Consider the following 21648-nt stretch of genomic DNA (forward strand, 5'->3'; position numbering starts at 1 on the left):
TTGTCAGCTCCACTCTCTTTTGGCTAGCTGTCCCTGTGCATAAGCGACAGAAATAATTAAAAAAAAAGATCAGACCATTTATGGACATGACGCTTGGGCACTCGGACTGATGAGAGGACGTTGAGAGGATGTTTTGGGGGCCCGGCAGACGCTATGGAAACGTGTCTGTTGTTGTACAAATTATCAGTAAACTCAGGATTATCTCCGGGCTCACACTATCAACGTGGTCACTTTAGATATAGTGGGCCCAACTACTGCATTTTGGCAGGCCTAAGCCTGTGCTTCTCCCAGAGCTGGCATGGAAGAGATAACCACTTTTATAGTTACCACAAACACCATCCGTCTACAGCTCGATTTTTTTTTTTATCTGTCGGAGTCTACTGCTCTTTATCTTGTCTTTCGGTCTCAGTAAGTCTGTGTGTTTCTAAAATTGTCAGAATGCCAGACACAGTTCCGTCTGACACCCCTCATTATCTTTACTTCTGCTGTTTCTCACGAACTCTCTTCACTGAGTTAACACAAACTTCCTCCATGACACACTGAGGTTAGGCTACTTGCTAATGAGAGGTGAGGTGGTTGGAGATTTGAGGGCACTACTCATCTCTCCACTGGCCACCTCACTCCTAATTTGGGCTCGGACTGTTTACTTGTGTGACTGAACGAGAGACATGGCCCATAAACAAATTTAAAGTAAAAATTTCACCTACAATTGAAAGGCCCAACAGTAGTTGACTTTATTTTGTATCAAATAAATGTGACATTCTATTATATCCATAAAAGATGAAATATTTGACAGAAATCCAGAAATCTTTTACATGCTACTTTTTTTTACTTAAGTCCTGATAGGAGTGTATTCAAATCAAATAAGGCTGTGGTTACATAATGAAACAAAGATCTTTACTATGTTTGTCTTTGAAGCAGAATGAAATTCTAGGGCAAGGGTGAATCTTACCTTATCAAAATTATGGCTGACATGTAATTACATTATTGGCTGTAAGAAGCAATATACTGTACCTGCCAGGCTTCTGAAGAAGTGTATTTGGAAAGGCATGGCTAAGTGGACATGCTCTTAAAACATTACGACATTCGAAATGACAGGCGTGTGTGTGTGTGTGTGTGTGTGTGTGTGTGTGTGTGTGTGTGTGTGTGTGTGTGTGTGTGTCTGTGTGAAACACAGCACTGTTTTTATTGTGAAGTGGACTGCTTCCCGTGCGTCACTTCACCCGAGCCCCCTCCCCTTTTGCTTCCCCTGGTCGGCCTCCAGCACTCTAGGGACCTCTTACTCCAGGGGTGGCTAGAGTATTTAGGCCAGCCTCAAGTCCTTCTCCACCTCAATGTCCCTCCTTAAGACCACCCCATCTTCACACAACACCCATCCCATTTCAGTTTATTTTGAGTCCCCCTACTAATTCCCAGATGCTTTGTCCTCCTCTGCTCCCTCTCTTTCTCCATCTTTCTCTCTCTCTCTCTCTCTCTTCTCCTCTCCTCTCCTTCTCCACTCATCCATCCCTCCCTGCGGCAGTGAGGAGAAGGAAGGGGGACTGAGTGGTGGCTTGTGTGAATGCAGCGATATGTCAAGCACTCAAATGGAGAAAACAAGTGGCCCATACATATGCTGTCAGCCAGGCATCCAAACACCGCACCTCTCCAGTTGGCTCCGAGCACGGCAGGCCCCTCGTCCGAGCATCATCACCGCCACTCCACACACAGCCACACAATCCAAATATCCTCCCGCATTAACACTAAGATCTACTAGCAGGCTTACAGTAACTGACGTCCTCCAGTCTCCTGATATAACCTCAGCAGCTCACTGGGGGAGGCAGTGGAAAATTAACTTAGCCTTTGTTAAGAGCAAAACAGAATGAGAATAGCTTTGCAAAAAGGCAACCCCATTAGGCTTTTAATAGAATTGTCATAAATTCAATGCGGTTCAAAATTGCGTTAGTTAATACACAACCATGCTCATATTATGCCACAAAAAAGTTCAGGGCACAGACAGGCTTTAGTGACCTCTAACATTTATTAGGCACTGGCCTTTTTCATTTTGCTTCCGTCCCTCTACCCTATTCAACTTCTCCATTCCATTTCATGCTACATCCGTACAAGCACAAGCTTTGTGCCCAGTAACACGAGGCAATTCCCTACGACACTTTCCATTCATCAGTCTGTTCTCACTGTGCTGCATGCCATTTTCTTTATTCTGCAAATGTTATCTCTCAGTCTGTCTGTCCTCAGTCTGCGTCTCTTTCTGCCCATGTACCTTTCCCATTATCGAACGGAACACATCACTCTTCCACCGTTATCTCTTTCTCTCTCACTCATTCTCCACTCCTTTGTATTCTTCTGTTTGATCATTTTCCCCTCACCTCAGCCTTTTAAAGCCTCATTCACTCTCTCTCTCTCTCTGTCTCTCACTCTCTCTGACACTCACTCTCTCTTTCTCTCGTTGGCAGGGAGGCTGGATGGAGGGGGAGATGGGGAGTGATGTCCGCAAAATGCGTCAGCGACACACGAGTACATTTCAGCCTCATTCTGCTGCGTTAGGAGGCATTAGCCTCCATCAGTTCCAGTATACCCATGGCATGCAACAACACATTTCATCTTCACATACACTCAAAGATGATGCTGTTGTTTTGCATACATTTGCGTTTTGTCATGATGAAGTACAGCACATTTGTTTTATTTATTACTGCGGATGCTGTAATGGGCTGACAGAGGGGGGTACTGCCATTGTATCTGCACATGCAGGCGAGGAACATAGACAGGTAGCGATTAGGAGGAGGAGATGGGCAGGACAGTTGCGCACATAATAATAATATGTAGAAGAATGGGTCATTTAGGTTCACTAGGGAAGAGCATGATACGGAGAACCAATCAGTTAATGCTGTGCCCTTACTTTACTCATGGGGTAAGATACACACACACACACACACACACACACACACACACACACACACACACACACACACACACACACACACACACACATACACACACACACACACAACCATGCTGAAAACGGGGCATGTAGACGACATACAGATCATATACAGCAAGACACTTTACTGTAATGCAGTCGTCACCATCTGAAACATACTCATCAGCAGTCTAACAAAGACAATATTGCTCCTCACATGGCAGGATTTTTACTTTACCATGATCAATAAAATTGATTGAGTTCGCCCAAGATTTATTGATCCCTCAGAGGCCACCCACTATCATGCAGGGATGTACACACTCTCAATACCTCACTGTGCAGTTAAGTGACTGATCATCCTTAGAAAGGGCCATTCAATCTCACTGCTCTTTTGAAAGCCAGGGAACAGCATGCGCCCAATGAAGGGTCTAACAAGACAGCATTCTACTGCACACAAAAGCACCTTGTGGTGTTTTTTTATAATGGCAACACACCCAGTCCGCACTCGTGGTGCTGAGCCAGATTAACTGAAGGGAATGTTGGGAGGGGCGGCCTGGCAGAAGGAGTTAATCTGTGTTGTGTGTTGGTTCATCTCGGGATGAGCAGGGAGCAGCAAACACACACACACACACACACACACACACACACACACACACACACACACACACACACACACACACACACACACACGCACACTCGCATGCACAGATGCACGTCATGTGCTATGCAGAGCCAAATAAAAGACAGACATGGGAATCTAACCTCCCCAAGCAAGATGCACACACACACACACACACATGCACACACACACACAAAACACACACACACACACACACACACACACACACACACACACACACACACACGCACACACACGCACGCACACATACACACACACACACACAGACACGTGTTCACATTTACACATTAAAATGTGCTCGCTTGCACGCACAGACGCACGCACGCAGACATGCTCACGGATGGACACAGACAGAGACAAAGAGGCACGGACTCTTAGCAAATGGAGCCACAAAGCACACATATCTTTGCATGTCTGTGTATCTGCGTATGCTCTGGTCAGACACCTCATCTCGCCTGTCTGCTGGAGCCCAGTGTCTCACCCGTGTTCCCCCAGCAGGCTTCTCTTTTGCTCACCAGCGGATCACCAGAGCGGGCCGGAGCTGAAGCCCCTCCACATGCAGGGCGGCCCAGGGGAGTGCCGTTTCGCGGAAAACCTGATCCAACCCTAGGAGGGTCGTCAGGTGGCCACTGGTGCCCCCCCCCCCCCCCCCCCCCTGCCCCCGTGTGACCCGCCGGGTGGGCCAATCGCAGCAAGCGAAGGGTGTCAGGGCGCTGGTGGTGCATGCTGGGAGGTTCACCGATGTGGAAGGGGAAGAAGTGATGGTAAGGGGTGATGAGAGGAACGCATAAGCCAGGCTTGTTCTCTCTGGTTAAATTTAGGGCCGAGAGAAACAAAGCAGTTGTGCTGCATTTGCGTCAGACGGTGACCACAGTCACACACCAGCTTGCACGCAGGCATACCACACACATGCAAAGCCTTTTGCTCTCCCTCACACACCCTTTCTCTCTTTCTCTCTCTCTCTCTTTCATGATTGTTCTTTCTTTCGTGCAATCCACTTCAGGCTATCAGTAAAATAAAAGGGCAGCTAGGGACAAAAAATGGAACAACAGCGTGGGGACAGAATGACTATGCAGGTCAACTGTATTGTCTGATTACACACACACTTACACACACACACACACACACACACACGCACACACACACACATAGACACACAGGCACACACACACACACACACACACACACACACACACACACACACACACACACACACAAAGGCAAGCTGCCCAATTGATAAAAGCTCAACACAAAAGAAAATGATGGGCAATTTTTAATCACAACTCAATACTTCAGACTCCCTCCTGCACTTGTGCTTTGCTCACAGCAGCCACATCAGAGATGTTGGAACAGCGCCATGCGCAACCTCAGACACACAGTAAAGGCATGTGGCTCAATTAATCATTGTGTCAAAAAAGGAAGCACCTTCTCCATTGGTAGGACCTGCAGATTGAACTGACCAGTGACAGCCTTGGGTCAGTCCTCTGTCCCTGGCCTTCAAAGAAAACTCGATGTGACTTATCTGATTGATTCCATTAAGAGCACTTTGCCATGGAATTATGAGGAATAAACACATAAATGGTCTTTGATACATGTTGACAAAGCCTCGGATATGGCTGATGCTGTCCGGTACATCCACCAGATGCGTTCCCGATGACGTTGGTGGACAGTGGTTGGACACGCTGTACAAACAGATGGGGACACGGCGTGCACAGCGTGGTCAGGGAAATCCAATAACTAAAGCCTGAAGATGATGATGTTAAATATGATGACGATGATGATGATGATGATGATGATGAAGATTGGTTCATACTGGTCAGTGGTTACTTCTGCTGACCACAGCTGGTTGAGAAGATGCACTGCTCAATCGTGAAGCGTTCACTGAGCCAATAGTGTGAGAGGGACCTCATGTCTCTGGCATTTCATCTTCAGCCATTCACTCACACGCCCTGCTGTGCTGCTGCCTTACCAACACCCTGGCATGAAGGTATGGGGAGGAAAATGTACACACCTGACATATTTCAACCTTCAAAACCATTTCAATGAGCATGGAATGCTTTGAAAGGGCGGCGTGCATGAATTAGTGAGTGTGAAATGTCATTCAGAACCGCAGGGGTAACCAAACGTAGGGTGTGAGTATGCTCTGGGCTCGTGTGTGATGGGGCGTGAGCTCGTAAAACGTGTTTTATTGTGTGCGGTTCACAGTCTACTGGCCATAGTGGAGCAGGCTGAGCTCCAGCAGCACACAACACAGACACACAGGACAGAACAGAGTAGAACAGTACGGCACAGGACAAACCAGGACGGAACTGCCCAGCACGTACGGCACGGCACAGCGGAACACACCATTTAGTAGGGCAAGGCAGGACAGCACAGCACAGAATACTGATAAATGGTCCCGCACAGCCATACCCTTAGGGAACAGAATCAAAAGACAGAGAGAGAGAAATAAACTAAACATAAAAAATATATAAATAATCAGAAATTTTACAAGACACATGTCATGTGGAAAACAGTTTTTAATAAAGTTCTTAGTGAATGAGGTCAGGGACAGAGAGAAACCAAAAGCCTCTTTCACCTCTCTCTCTCTCTCTTTCTCTCTCTCTCTCTCTCTCTGGGAAATTTAGTACAGATATGTGTGTGTGTGCGTGTGTGTGTTTTCCCAAAGACATTTTGTTTTCCTAAGTAAATAAACAAATGAACAGAGGAAAATATAATGTAACTGACGTCAGCACAGGCCCACAGGACCCTGAAGGAGAGGTGTGTGTGTGTGTGTGTGTGTGTGTGTGTGTGTGTGTGTGTTTAGACGGGGTGGAGATGGTGTGCAGAGACTGATGGCTATCGCTAGGTCAGACGTGCATAACTATGTGAAGCATATGAGCAACTTGTAGCACCAACCCACAGGGGCGGTCTCTGGCGTTTGAACAAAGTGGGTCAGTCTCTAGCGACCCTTCCCTCCTCCCCCCTCCCCTCTCGTCACAACCTCCACCCCAATATCTGCCCTTTCTGCCCCCTGTCTGGTCCACTTAGGACCCTAGCAATCGGGCATCCGGAGTTTTGCCTGCGTGTATTTATTTATTTTCATTTCGGAAGGGGGGGGGGGAGAGTGGGAAGAGTGGGAGGGCGAGTTCTATTAAAAAAACACCCCTCTCAACTTAATATGTCTACTCCAACCGACAAGAGTCGCGTCTGCACCCAGCGAGCGACGAAGGGGCATGACGCAGGGTGTGAAATGGGGTCTTAAAAAAGCTACTTTAAGTGAACTGGTGAGTCATTTTTGAGTTGAAAAAAATAAAATAAAATATCAACCGACAGTTAACAGTCCAAGTGGCACACACAATGAGGCAGTGTAGAGACCTGTGCATTTGCAGGGACTGTGAAGCAGTTTATGACTCTTGTGGCCCAGTAAGCTCTCAGTGAACACTACTGTATTTCATTTTGTTTCCATAAGGGCTTTACTGGGTGCAATTACCGAACAGATAATGTGCAAAGGATTAAGTGTTGGATTAATTTATTTAATCTTGCGTTTCGTTTAAAGAGTAATACATTCCCTCATTGTTACGTCAGGTTGAGGGATAACCAAGGGCGTAGGTTTGGTCTCAGCTTTGGTGGGGACACATCCCCAACTCCTGTTGTCACAATACCAACATTACTGTTTCAATACCAATACTAAGTGAAGAATCTCAATTTCGATACTTTGCGATTTTTTAAAACTTGATTTGGTTTGTGTGATTTGTGAGATCATTCACATCAGTGGCAATCATAGAATTCGATTGACCCTCCACACACACACACACACACACACACACACACACACACACAAACACAGACATACATAGAAAGTGATGGTTGTCATCAGTGTTGGGCAAGTTACTTCAAAATCGTATTATGTATTACTCATTACTGTACTTTCAAAGAAATTTGTTACATTATAATATGTATCTGAATTGTAAGGCATTACACTACTATTGTATTACTTTTGAGTTACTTTCACCAAAATATCTAGAAATATGAATTTGGAATTCTAAATGCAGTTTATTATGCTCAATGCAGCTCATTGCACTTCTAATGGAGGGTGATGTGGTATAACATAATGACTGAGCTAGGCTTAAGGCTAACAACAGTAGAATGCAATAGGCACAGTGATGGCTCATGATGCAATACAAGGAACAATCATAGCCAGAATTTTGTTAAAAGCAGACCAAAGGTCAAAGTCTGGTCAATTGTGATAGAAATGCTGTAACTTAGGCTTAGGCCTACTCATTAAAATTAACAGAGAGCCCACTACCTGTATATTGCAACCCAAAACTTAGACATGTCAAGATTTCTGAAACATGTAATATGTATTTCAAATACAAAATAGTATTTTGTAATTTTTATTTTATTGGGTTGAAGGAAATGGCTCTGTATTTTGTATCAAAATACTTTATTGGTGTGTATTTTTGTATTTAAAAAAAAACTGCAAAATACTATGTGAAAAACACTAAAAAAAGTAGGTACTACTTGATGAATAATTGGTAATTAGGTAACAATGGTTAATGTTTATCGCAATCAGCTAATGTGAGAACAGCTGTGTTCAACGACATTCACAGCTTTTCAGTGACGTCCTTTTGCTGAAGCATCAGCTCTGGTCTGAAGTATAAGTATAAATACTCTTTTGATCCCGTGAGGGAAATTTGGTCTCTGCATTTATCCCAATCTGTGAATTAGTGAAACACACTCAGCACACTACACAGTGAACACACAGTGAGGTACCCACTAATCACGGCGCAGTGAGCTTCCTGCAACAACAGCGGCGCTCAGGGAGCAGTGAGGGGTTAGGTGCCTTGCTCAAGGGCACTTCAGCCGTGCGAAGTGCTAACCAGTAGGCCACGGCTGCCCTGAAGCACTGGTGTGAAGTCGTACGCAAGTAAAGATGAGCAAGGTTACCTGTGTAAGTTCACATAAGGACACCGACAAAGGCAACAATGTCCTTTTGTATCCAAGCCAATTAACAGAAAAAATGTCAGATATCTCAATGAACCACAATGACATCAATAGATGGTAAGGTGTTGAGTGTGTTTGAATTCCCTTCCTTGTATTAAGGCAAGTCAAGTTTCTCACATACTGGAAGTTCAAGATATACAGCCTTATGATTTTCTTATTCAGTTCTACACTGGACTTGAATTACGAAATTCGGCACAGATACACAATTATGATTTTGGCCTATTGATTATAATGTGGTTAATTGTAAGTATAAGTATATTTTAATCTCTGCATTTAAGAAAATATAATCTCTGCATTTATCCCAATCCGTGAATTAGTGAAACACTCAGCACACAGTGAGGTGAAGCACACACTAATCCCGGCGCAGTGAGCTGCCTGCAACAACAGCAGCGCTCGGGTAGCAATGAGGGGTCGGGGTTCGAATCGGCAACCCTCCGGTTACAAGTCCGAAGCGCTAACCAGTAGGCCACGGCTGCCGAATTGAAAGCTCTGTCAGTCAAATTCAATATCAAAATGTTTTACTTTGGCCTTTTATGGGGTATGTATTGGCAGACAGCCCTGGTAACTTACCGTTGTCGTTGACGCACCTGCTCGCTTGACTGCCACTGCAAAGTAGCCTGTGCATTGGCATTCTCCATGCTACACGCCTGCGTGTCAGATAACCCTGACGTTTCTTGTATTGTCGTGATGGCTGTCGGAATGATCAGCAGTACAAATAAGTTCGCTAAAATATTGGTGGGGACAATTTTGTCATCTTAAAATTTTGATTAGGACTAGTCCTTAGCGTCCCACCCTAAATCTACGCCCATGGGGATAACACACACTGATGAATGGCTGCCTTAGGACCAACTGACTGCTGGGCGTGGCAGGCGCGATGTTTTAAAAATCGATTACAGGTGGATACCTGGAGGAGCGCAAAAAAGCCAGTCTCTCGCGCAGGAGTTTGAAAGTGTGCACGCTACTCGCTAACGCTGACTAGGATTACCTGTTTCTCCGACGTCCCTTCGGACTATTGTGATTTTTGTTTATCTTTATACAACTTTTTCGTCTGGCACCCGGACTTTACTAATCAAAACTTGAACTCCCAAAACCGAACAACCGCAAGAGAGCTGGCCGCTCTCGGGAAAGAGCAAGACCTGTGCTGGCCCGGTACGCACGCTCGCCTTGCAGTCTTTAGTAGTTACATATCAACATCTTCACCCACACCACTGATATAGACTCCCAACTCAAGTTTTTGTGTTCGTAGCGCAGCAATGACGTCTACGGCTGTTGTTCTGTTTTGCCGTAACCAGGCCCTGCCTTTACGTCAGCTATGTGGGCTTAATGTTACTTTTTTTATTTATAGCCGACGTTGGATGAATAGCCTACTGTAGTTGATTGGAAATGTTGGAAATGGAAAAAATCATTTCTTAATGATGTTGCGTGCCGGTACAAGGAAGCACTCACACGTGGGTGCATACGTAAATTTGCATTCAGTTGGTCTACCACGCCTACTTCTGCTGTTTTACAGAAATAGCCATGATTCCCCATTCCAAAAAGGATAACTTTACTTCATTGTTAGTCTATATCAAAAGCGTTTTTTTCACTTTGTGTGAATGACGCTATTTTCCGCGTCTTTTTTATTCCAACCGTGGGCACTTTGGAACAGAAACGAGAATGCGCACACATCCTGAATTACTTACACCTGGCTTGACATAGTCGCTCCTATTCATCCTGGATTGGCATTAGTGAAACGAGTTGAGCTAGGATGACCAGACAACGCTATGTCAAACCTCGCTTTATCACTTATCTTGGATGTATAATTCTGCCTTTGTGAAATACCCCTCTGCTCTGTCCTTAGCCCATTATTGTGCCTTCCGATGCCAAGTAGCGGCGCTAGGTTGGTTTATGGTCAGGGTGAGTTAGTTGGTTGTTCATCCCCAGTTTGTTTGTTTTTCTGCTGTCGGCACTGGCCTAGTCGGCCAGTGTTTTTGAGCAGCCCTCTTAACCACCCGCTCGCGGGCTGCCTCAGTTAATGTTCCCCTGCTGATTTTTCTCCCTTTTACTGGTTTGAGCTTTATTATTTTTATTTGTCTCTTCTTGTCTCTTTGCCCCTCCTAGCTGTAACCTATTGTGTAACATTCTACTAGATAGCCAATGCCTGTATAGCAGTAGGCTCCTTCTTAGTATATGCCCTAGTGGCCAGTGTGGGTTTCAAACCATTTCATGAGTGTTCTTTAGTGTGATTGATTACTCACTCCTGATGATTGCAGTGTAGTGGCACTTGTGGGTGCATGTGAGCACAGTTTTGTTCCCTCCTCATTGAGCGACTGTATACGGTATTTTGCTAGCTAGTGCTTAAAAGACAGTCACAGCTGTACCCAGGTATTTTCCCTGTGTCCTTGTCTTTGTTTTATCCCCAAGTTTTATTGAGTTATTTTTGTTTGTTTCTGTTCTGACAATCCCCCTGACCAAGCCTCCTTTCCCCCTCCTGGAGCAGTTAAAGAAAAATAAAAAGCAACAATTATTGACCAAAGCTCTCTGTTCCTATCCATTTATTTGGGTCACCTGCAATGCATTTAAGGTCCACCTTGTTACACTTACTTATCGTTAACTTAGATATCCATCTGATTGTTTCTCGTCCCGTCTCCTCTCCTTGCTTGTTTCAGGCTATCAGTCTCTTCCCCATAGTAGGCTACTTTACTCACTGACTCGACTTTATCAGAATTCACAGATTTCACTGGCTGAGTAGCAGCAAGCGAAATGATGGTTACTGAAGCTCCTGAAGTAAATGCTGTTATCCTAACCAATCTTACGTGAAAATCTAAATTAGGCTATTATGGTCTGGGTCCGGATAGGATCACGTCACGGTCCGGACTCGGACCGCGGTCCGCCATTTGGTGATGGCTGCCCTAGACTAACAAGCTATCTTGGTAAATTAGGTAGGCTGGCTTTTGGTTTTCGCGTTTGACTTTGGCATTCGCGGAATTTGCGTTTGTGGGTCGCAGGGTGAACCCTCGGTTGTAACACTCATATTCTGCTGGAGAAATGTGTGCATAGAGTTCATGCACACATTAAGCAATCCACTTTGAAATCTACAGAGGGCAAAGTGCACACCTGAAGGCTGAATGAAGGTCTAAAAAAAACCCTCCTGAGAGATTTGTAAAGATGCCGATAGGCCTGGCGTGGGTGTGTGTTGTTCCCTGTAATCTATAAAGTGGATTTAGAAATTGCCCCCGGAAACCAGTGACCCCTGGAGACCCATGGTGTCGCACATATTGGCCTGGATGTGAGTGATCACCTTACAGGACCCCGAATGGTGACATCAGCGAACAGAAAGTACAAATCGTACCCCCCCCCCCCCCCCCCACACACACACACACACACACACACCAACCACAACCCCCTTCCACATCGGTTAATGCAAATCAATGCGTCCACAGTCATGGCTGAGTATTGATCAGCTCCAGAGGAAAAATGGAGGAAGTGGCCAGTGGTGGAGAGGCTCCATATCTAATTTGAGTCTATGCGGGAGGGGGGAGCACAAACTCAGACTTAGACAAAGTGTTGGCCTTCATCGACAAGGACGGCGCAATGACACTGCCATTAATCATAATCGTGATCATGGACCCTGATCAATCACTGTGCTTAGAGCTCTAGGGAAAGTCTCCAGACAGGGACTCAAGCAGAAACTTTTGGGCTTGACACCAGCAAGTGAATTGTTGCAGCCCTTCTGTAATTTCACACTCTTTTTTTTTTTCCTACTCCATGTCCTGTCTCTTCTCTGGTGTGCAATTGTGACTGTGAGTGCATGTGAATACGAGATGACTCATGGTGGAACTTGACTCTCATCCCTGTCTTGATGATTAACTTGAAAATTGGAACTTTTCCTCACTGCCAGAAGCATCCATTCATTTCAGCAGACCGAAACACTGAACTGTCTCACTTAGCTTCTCTAGGCTGTGTCTGTCGGCGAGTGTGGTCAGGTCAAGGTCATTTTCTGAGCGCTAAAGTGACTTACGGCGTACTTTTCGCACTGTTTACTGGCAACACGGCTCGAGTAACTAAGGGGCTTGACAGAGCAGCCATAGATCACACACACACACAACTACCCCTTTCAGGTTTCAGGAGTGCAGACTTAATCAACAGGGTTGTTGTTGTTATAGAGTGCCCAAGCCCATGATGACAGTGTAGAAGATAGAGGGAGGGTGTCGAAGGAAAGAAAAGAAAAACAGGATGTGGGGTGGAGGGGGGGGGGGGGGGGGTGGAAGGAAAGAGGTTAGTACAGGACAAAAGGCACTTCAGAGCAGAGCTTTAAGCTGCAGCTGAGCGGGCATCGGTGAAGGGCAGAGATGGGAAGTAACGAAGTACAAATACTTCGTTACTGTACTCAAGTAGATTTTTCAGATATTTTTACTTTACTATTTATTTTTACTTTTTACTTTTACTCCTTACATTTTAACACGAATATCGGTACTTTCTACTCCTTACATTTTACAAAACTGGCTCGTTACTTTAGTTTCAAATAATTTAAGCCTATCGTTATTATTCGCATCATCAATCACCAATCGCATCATCAATAGCGGATCGGAATATAGGCTACGTTGCACTTGATGCACCACTACAAGATGACTCGATTTGTGCGGCATTCATTCGCGGCAAATCATTGCAGCTTGATGGCAGTAACGTTAACGTTAGCACATAGTAGTATGTCTCAATTAATTTTAGTCAATAGCCTAATGCCCTCCTCATCTCCTCGCCTTTGGTGCTTCCCTAACTTCTAACTGCAGTGTAGCCTATATCCTTAGCAATAAGTAGGCTAGATGCAGCCTTGGGAGGCTAGTGGAGGCCGCTAAACACAAGCAGACTAAACGCAGTTTACCCACCACTGAAATTTCAGAAATAGTTTCTCCATCTCTTATTAGAGTTTATCCACCTTTCAAAAGAGTTTATTCACCAATTACAACTGTTAGCATTTAAAAATCACACTGTATTATCCACAATAACAATATGTACACTCATCAACACTTTATGAACCACTTAATGCCACTTGTATTGTTATAAACATTTGACAATAACCGCACCATCATCAAACATGTTCTGAATGCCTTTTCTAAAAATCTGATACCTTACTGTGATCACAGAATTCATAGTTTACCCAATATTAGTTGTGCAGATGTATAGTCCATCTTATACACATGCATGAAGCCAACAAAGAAAATGCAAAAATAGAGCCTTTTGTGTATTTTTTCCATTTTGTGTAGTCATTCTATATCAGAACCTGACACACAATCCAAATAGTCTACAAGAAACCTCAGAAATGCAGACTTTTATTGTCAGTATGCATTTTGGGTAACCAAAAGTTTTTTGGTTCAGGCATTACAAAACGCATGTGCATACCTTGGCAAATCTACTTTTGCACACAGCTTCACAAGACATGGTGCTAGGGCTCAATTGTGTTTCTAAAATCATATCAAATGACCTAGAGGGATGAAATGTAGTCAGTTCAGAGATGCTTGTTATCTCGCAGAAAGAAAAAAACAGTATTCTAGGCTCTGTAACTCTGTGCCAGTGCTTCCTAAGAAACTACAGGATCTTAGCTTTCTAAAGATGTCCAGCATTTGATGGTAGGCCAAAAGAGCACACTGCCCTCTGAAGTAGGCAGTGCAATGTTGGGGGAGAAAGCCAATAAATGGCCAAACAGGTTATGGGAAGATTTAAAAAGAGAGACTGGCACTCTGGTAACATTTGTGTGGTCCAGGTGCTGTTGCATTAAAAATAGTTGTCATTCACAAGACTACTTTTACTTTTATACGATATATAAGTAAATTTCCAAGCCTGTACTTTATTACTTTTACTTGAGTAAAGAAGTTAAACCAGTACTTCTACTTTTACCAGAGTATTTTTTAACAGAAGTATTTGTACTTTATACTTGAGTATGGAAAGTGAGTACTTTTGCCATCTCTGGTGAAGGGAGACCAGGCCAGGAGACTCAAAGAGTGGTGTGTGTGCGTGCGTGCGTGTGTGTGTGTCTGTATGTGTGTGTGCATGTGTGTATGTTTGGGTGTGTGTGTATGCGTGTGTGTTTATGTGTGTGTGTGTGTGTGTGCGTGCGTGCGTGTGTGTGTGTGTGTGTGTGCATGTGTGTATGTTTGGGTGTGTGTGTATGCGTGTGTGTGTGTGTGAAGTGGATGAGGAGGTGCATGAGGAGCTGTGGAATATCCCCGTGGTCTCCAGCATCCAGGCATGAGTCAGTGAGCCTCTTGGTTAAAGCCATAGGGCTCCGTCTGTCTGTGGCATTCGACCGCTCCATCGCTCCACCGTTGGTCCCTACTGCCCCTCTGCCCCCACTGGGTGGGGTTTCTGGGCCAGCCCTCTAATTAACTCCCAATTAACTCATCAGACTAATGAAGTGCATTGGCCTGGGTGGAACAAGGGGAATAAAAAACCTAACCTCTCAAGCTTGAGTCACAACACAGACAGCTATAATAAGCTGTTAATCAACTGATCAATATATGCATCCATAGATTCCAGGCTGCCCTACCATAAGTGTATCTGGGATTGTGTATATGTATAGTGTGTGTGTGCATATGTGTGTGTACGTGCATGCATTTGCGTGTTTGCGGTGAGTGTGAGTGTGTGCGTGTGAAGTCAGATGGGGTTAATCATCTTCTGCAACGTCTGCAACACGTGAGGTCTCAGTGGGCTGGCGTCATGCGGCTCTGAGGAGATAAAGACTGATGTCACCGCTGGAGCTACTGCATGAGCCCACCCCCTCCCTCTTTCTCTCTCTCCCTCTTTCTCTCTCTCCCTCTTTCTCACTCCCTCTCCCTCTTTCTCTCTCTCTCTCCCCCTCCCTCTTTCTCTCTCCCTTTTACCCCCTCCCTCTTTCTCACTCCCTCTCCCTCTTTCTCTCTCCCTCTTTCTCTCTCTCTCTCTCCCTCTCTCTCTCTCTCTCTCCCTCTTTCTCTCTCTCTCTCTCCCTCTCTCTCTCTCCCTCTTTCTCTCTCTCCCTCTTTCTCACTCCCTCTTTCTCTCCCTCTTTCTCACTCCCTCTTTCTCTCTCTCTCTCTCCCTCTTTCTCACTCTCTCCCTCTTTCTCTCTCTCTCTCTCCCTCTTTCTCTCTCTCTCTCCCTCTCCCTCTTTCTCTCCCTCTTTCTCACTCCCTCTTTCTCTCTCTCTCTCCCTCTTTCTCACTCTCACTCCCTCTTTCTCTCTCTCTCTCTCCCTTTCTCACTCTCTCTCCCTCTTTCTCACTCTCTCTCCCTCTTTCTCTCTCTCTCTCCCTCTTTCTCACTCCCTCTTTCTCTTTCTCTCTCCCTCTTTCTCACTCTCTCTCCCTCTTTCTCTCTCTCTCTCCCTCTTTCTCACTCCCTCTTTCTCTCTCTCTCTCCCTCTTTCTCTCCCTCCCTCTTTCTCACTCTCCCTTTTACTCTCTCCCTCCCTCTTCCCCTCTTCCATTTTCTCTCTCTCCCTCCAATTCCCTCTCTCTCTCGCTTTTGCACTTCTTTTCTCTCCTCTCCTCCACTGTGCAGTCTCAGTCCCCCTTTTCTCCTCTTTTTTTTATCTCGGTCCTCCTTTCTTCTCTCCTCCTCTCTGATGCCAATGGAGAGAAATCCCCCTTTAGCTGAGCTAGCCCAGTTAATCACTGCACATAGACAAAAATGACAAAAAAATGCCCTTTGTATGCAACTCTTTCTCTCTCTTTTTATATCTCTCGCCCACAAGCATTTAAGCTCAACTACACATCACAGTACATCAAGTGGGATAAACGTGTCCAGATTGCGGACAAGTCAAATGACTCGGGCATATGGCTCCCTGGACTCTCTCTTAGCATGCAAAGCAGATGAGTTTTCAAAGGGGATCAAGCAGAGTGTGTGAAATTCAGCTGAGAGCGCTACTTTCAGGAGATCTTCCTGCCTGGAGAAAAGGATGTTGGTGGTAAGAGGGTAGAGTGGAGTGGGGGGGGGGGGGGGGACTCCCTATCAGCTACGTCACATGGCCCCACACGGCTGGAGGTCAAAGGGCTTACCTGCTGAGATGGAATTAATGAAAACACGTGGCCCCTTGGAAGAGTCTGAGTGTGAGGGGAGGGGAGGGCCCGGTTTAGCTCAGAAGGGTGGCTAACACCCTGTGACGCCAGCGGGCCATGTGTCCACGGCGGGCAGTTGGTCCAGCCGATCCCAGACAACAACAGACAAACAGCAAGAAAACAACAACTGCTCCTCTTGCAGTCTGTCCACACAACAGCACAACAACAACAAAAAAACAACAACAACAAAAAAATAACAAACAAAAAAAACATGCTTGTATGAGTGTATGCGTGAGTGTGTGCATGAGGGCATGCATATTTGCAATGGAGATTTATGAAAAGCCAGATCAATGACAGGAAGGAGGTATGTAAACTGGTATTGCACACTGATATGCTCAAAATGTAAACTGCTGCCATGAATTGCATGACATGTCAGCTGTGTCAAGCTTTATCTCACATTGGTATGGAGTCAGACAGTCATCTGATTTTGTAGATAAACAGCACTCTGAAATGTACCAGTCTACTGTCTTGGGCTTTGCAAACCACTGTACGTACACATGTTGGAGACTATTTGTGCACCACTGCATCGTGTGAAATGGGATTAAATCTAAAAAAAAAAACCCTTGATGACGCAAGTTATACCCTTACAGATATTTTTCAAGAGAGGTCTTATTGGTTGTGCTAAAACTCTCTCTTGCTCTCTCCCTCACACATGCACATACAGACAGACAGACAGAGAGAGAGATGATGGTGAAAATTGGTGATGTAAATTGCCCTGTGCACCCTACAGTTCAGCTAAAGTGCACTGTGTGTGCGCAGGCAAGCGTGCATACTGTATGTGTGTTTGTAGGCACTGTCCCAACCGTGTTTGCATGCCTGCATGCCAGTGTGTTTGCATGTGCATGTGTGTAGGCGGTGTGCCCGCTCACTGATGACGACAGTCGGAGCAGCAAGCAACAGACTGCAGCAGCTGGCAAGGACGTCTGGCAGACGGCAGCAAAAGGCAACAACCTCTTGGGCGCTGGCAGCAGCACTGACCTCTCCAACACGCATGTGGACACACAGAGGGGGCAGTGTGTGTGTGTGTGTGTGGGGGGAGGGGGAGGGGGGCAGAGATGCAGTGTGCATGTGTTTTGACTACAGAAGGCACGCTGTCAGGATTACGGTATTTTCTAGATGTGCAAACACGGTCGTTCACGGCTGGAGTGGCATAGCAGCCCTAATCCACAGGCAACAGACTCTAACATTCATAGTAATTAGGCCAGGTGTTCCACCCTTCATCCACTATTACTGCGTTCTAAGCTGCTACATCTGCTCCATGACATACATACAGTACACACATATGCCTTGATTCCGGTTCATGACGCTGTCAGGAAGTAGTGGTGAGTTAGAACACAGCCTTGTTGCCCAGGAGGCAGTTGAAACACATGTCTATACTTGTGCTCTTCTGAAGTACCAAACATAAAGGAGATGAAGATGATTAGATCTGTGTCTACGTATAGATTTACGTCTGCAGACATGGGCTTTCGGGAGTTATTTCCAGGCTTCTGATTGGCTCCTCCCTGGGCCGAAAGTGTCACTGCACAGACAGAGATGTCTCCAGCCAGTCCGCCGCCCCAGTGCGTTTGATGCGTGTCTTGCCACTGTCTGTGAGTCATAGGACATGAATATAGATCTTATATGAACACAACCTGCGCACTTTTGCGCGCGAGAATGAATCACACTGGGCCGTGCTTGTCCCCTGGATGCCCAGTGAATCATACCTGCAGAGCACTGGGGTGACACTGATGTGAACCTTCGTCCGGGGACGTCGTCTGGTAGCGCGCTGCTCTCCTGCTGTGACTGCCTGCTGTGGAACCGTTGTCACCGCTATAACTAAGACGCTTGAGTGGGGTCTTGTGGGGAGGGAGAGAGAGAGAGAGAGAGAGAGAGAGAGAGTCATGTTGAGATGGCTCATAAACACTGTGTGTGTGTGTGTGCTGATTCATTTCTGCAAATGAGCCCGAGTTCATCTCAATTAGAGGCATGTTTATGTACAAATGGTGTGTGCAAATGGAGAACTCATTTGCCAAAGCTTGCTCATAGCTTATGCGTCTTTCTCTCTCCCCCCCTCCCTCTTTTACTCTTACCACCCTCTCTCCCTCCCTTCTGTTCTCTTTGCTGTCTTTTGTTGTTTGTGCCTGTTGACGCATTTCCTCTCTCATGGTGCAGCTTGGATGCGCAAGTGTATATGCGTATGGGAGGCTGTGTGTGTGTGTGTGTGAGTGTGTGTGTGTTTGTGTGTGTTTCCACTTGTTTTAATATTCTTAAACAGAGCAATGTGTGCCACGTACACCAGTCTGTTTACTTGAGTGCGTATATGTTTATGTTTGGTGTTTGTGTGTGTGTGTGGTTCGTCACCAAAGCTGTCTCAGGTCTCATTTGCCTGCAGGTGCTGAGCCCAGATAAGTGCCGGTGAGAGATTAGAAAGCGTGCACGTGGTGCATGGCAGGAATGAGCCAGAACCTTCTCCGCCGCTGACGCTGCGCACGGATGCGGCCGCCCGCCCTCCAGCATCAGCAAACACCAAACCTTTCAAACACCGCCCCCCCCCCCCCGCCCTTGTCATCCGTACCCTCACCATCCCGCCAGATTAAAAAGGCCTGCACGTAGTGCCAGTCTCCAAAGAAACTGACTTTTGACCAACTGTCACGGACGACAGCAGAAACAGCGGTAGCAGCAGCAACACCAGTAGCCCGCCCTTCGTCGGTCCCCTGCCGGTGGTCTTCAACGGAACAAGTGTTGCTCTCCAATCCCATCAGGCACTGGGGGCCGAGGGCTGTGGAGCGCTGGGAATATGGGAGGCAGGGTCTGCATGGACATGACGTCACTAGATCGTGACCTTGCATCCCTCCGTCCGTGACGGAATACACATCTCAGTAGAGCAGCGTTCCCACTGTGACTGTGTATGTGTGTGTGTGGCTCTGAGGAGGGTCCAGTGTCTGTGTTGTATTGTGTTGCGTTGTTTTGTATTGTATTGAACAGTATGGGGGAAACATGGTGGGAACATGGGTGGGATACTTAATTAATGGGACGAGAAAAGCAGATGTGTTTTGGAGTTCAATCAACTGTACACAGCAGACATTCAACACACACTGGGTCACTAAGGGAGAGAGGGCATGAAAGAAGCCAAATCCAAATATGACCCCTCTTCTCTCGTCCAAGTTCCAAATATGACCCCTCTTTTCTCGTCCAAGTTCCCATTGTCCTCTGACCTCCAAAGACTGTTATGGTTCAACAATGACCGAATCACTGAGGCCAGAAAGTCCAAAGAGTTTTAGATTGGACTTTGTGTTTAGTTTAGGTTTTTGTTGCTTTTCATAACCCAAAACTATCCAAATGGTCATTCTGCCCGAGCCCAAGGCCCAGGAAAACAGCCCAACCAGTCCTGGGACTTCTGATCAGTCTGTACTCCCACATAACCCAAATAAACACACACAGCGCTCAGAAACACAAACAGCCCCGATCATTCAATCCGGGAAACGCATGTGCAGAATGTCAGGGTCCCTCATAGTAAGCTAGGCTGGCGTGGGTGTGTTTATGTGCGTTCTGTCTGGGAGCGAGTGTGTGGAGTGTATTTTTAGAGGCCTGCTACGTGTGCAATCAGCAGAGGGACGTGTGGAGCAGAACGCACACCCAGTACCCCAGACGTATCATATGGACTGGCTATACTACACACACACACACACACACACACACACACACAGTATATACAGCTCTTGTAAGTAAAAAGTATTTTACAAGACTTTTAATAATTTAATAATTATTTTTTAATAATTTTAAATATTCTTAATTTTGAATATGACCGTTAACTCATTCAAATGTCACTCAGCACCGTAGGATGACAGAAACATTGGATTAGATTCAACTTTATTGTCATTGTGCAGAGTACAAGTACAAAGACAACAAAATGCAGTTTGCATCTAACCAGAAGTGCAAAAAAGCAGAAAAGTGCAATGTGATATACAAAGTATAAACAGATGGTGCATAGACTGGGGGCTTAGTTGGTTGGTTGTCACCAGGAAGCAGAGCTAGAGTTCAGTAGGGTGATAGCTGCAGGAAAGAAGCTTCCTCTGAACCTGCTGGTTCAGGTGCAGAGAGACCTGTAACGTCTCCTGGAGGGGAGTGGGGGGAACAGTCTGTGGTTGGAGTGAGAACAGTCTTTGATGATGCTGCGCGCCTTACGAAAGCATCGCTTGCCCCAGATGGCCTCGATGGAGAGCAGTGAGGAACCGGTGATGCGTTGGGCAGTTTTCACCACCCTCTGCAGTGCTTATCGGTCGTAGGAGCATAGCAGTTGCCATATCAAACTGTGACACAGTTGATGAGGATGCTCTCGATGGTGCAGCGGTAGAAGTTCACCAGGATCTGAGGAGACAGGTGGACCTTCTATAGTCTCCTCAGAAAGAAGAGACGCTGGTGAGCCTTCTTGATCAGGGTAGAGGTGTTGAGGGTCCAAGAAAGGTCCTCAGAGATGTGGACACCCAGAAACATGAAGCTGGCGACACGCTCCACCTCAGTCCCATTGATGAGAATGGGGGTGTGTGTGTGCTATCTTTAGACTTCCTGAAGTCCACAATGAGTTCTTTGGTCTTCTTGGTGTTGAGAGCCAGGTAGTTGTCAGTGCACCACAATGTTAGGTGCTGGACATCCTCCCTGTAGGCCGTCTCATCATTATTGCTGATGAGACCAATCACCGTAGTGTCGTCTGCAAACTTGACAATGATGTTAGAGCCATGTACAGATGTGCAGTCGTAGGTGAAGAGGGAGTAAAGGAGAGGGCTCAGCACACATCCCAGTGGCACACTGGTGTTCAGGGTGATGGTTGAGGAGGTGTGATTATCTAACCTAACAGACTCAGGTCTGTTGGTTAGGAAGTCCAAAATCCAGTTACAGAGGGAGGTATTGATGACCAGTTCAATGAGTTTGGTGATCGGTTTGGAGGGGATGATGGTGTTGAATGTTGAAGTCAATGAACAGCATTCTCACATAGGTGTTGCTATTGTAAAGGTGGGGCAGGGCGGAGTGAATTGCTGTAGAGATGGCAACCTATG

The 21648-nt window shown here is 46.0% G+C and overlaps 1 long non-coding RNA gene across 1 annotated transcript; it reads left to right on the top strand.

The window, feature by feature from the left end:
- The first annotated feature begins 730 nt into the window (after positions 1 to 730).
- LOC121698531 lies at positions 731 to 14573 on the top strand. Its single transcript, XR_006026787.1, has 3 exons — positions 731 to 741; positions 6375 to 6377; positions 14348 to 14573. It is a non-coding gene; the product is annotated as an uncharacterized LOC121698531 (long non-coding RNA).
- Positions 14574 to 21648: the final 7075 nt, after the last annotated feature.

Source organism: Alosa sapidissima, chromosome 2 (genome assembly GCF_018492685.1).
Source record: "Alosa sapidissima isolate fAloSap1 chromosome 2, fAloSap1.pri, whole genome shotgun sequence".
Classification (NCBI taxonomy): domain Eukaryota; kingdom Metazoa; phylum Chordata; class Actinopteri; order Clupeiformes; family Clupeidae; genus Alosa; species Alosa sapidissima.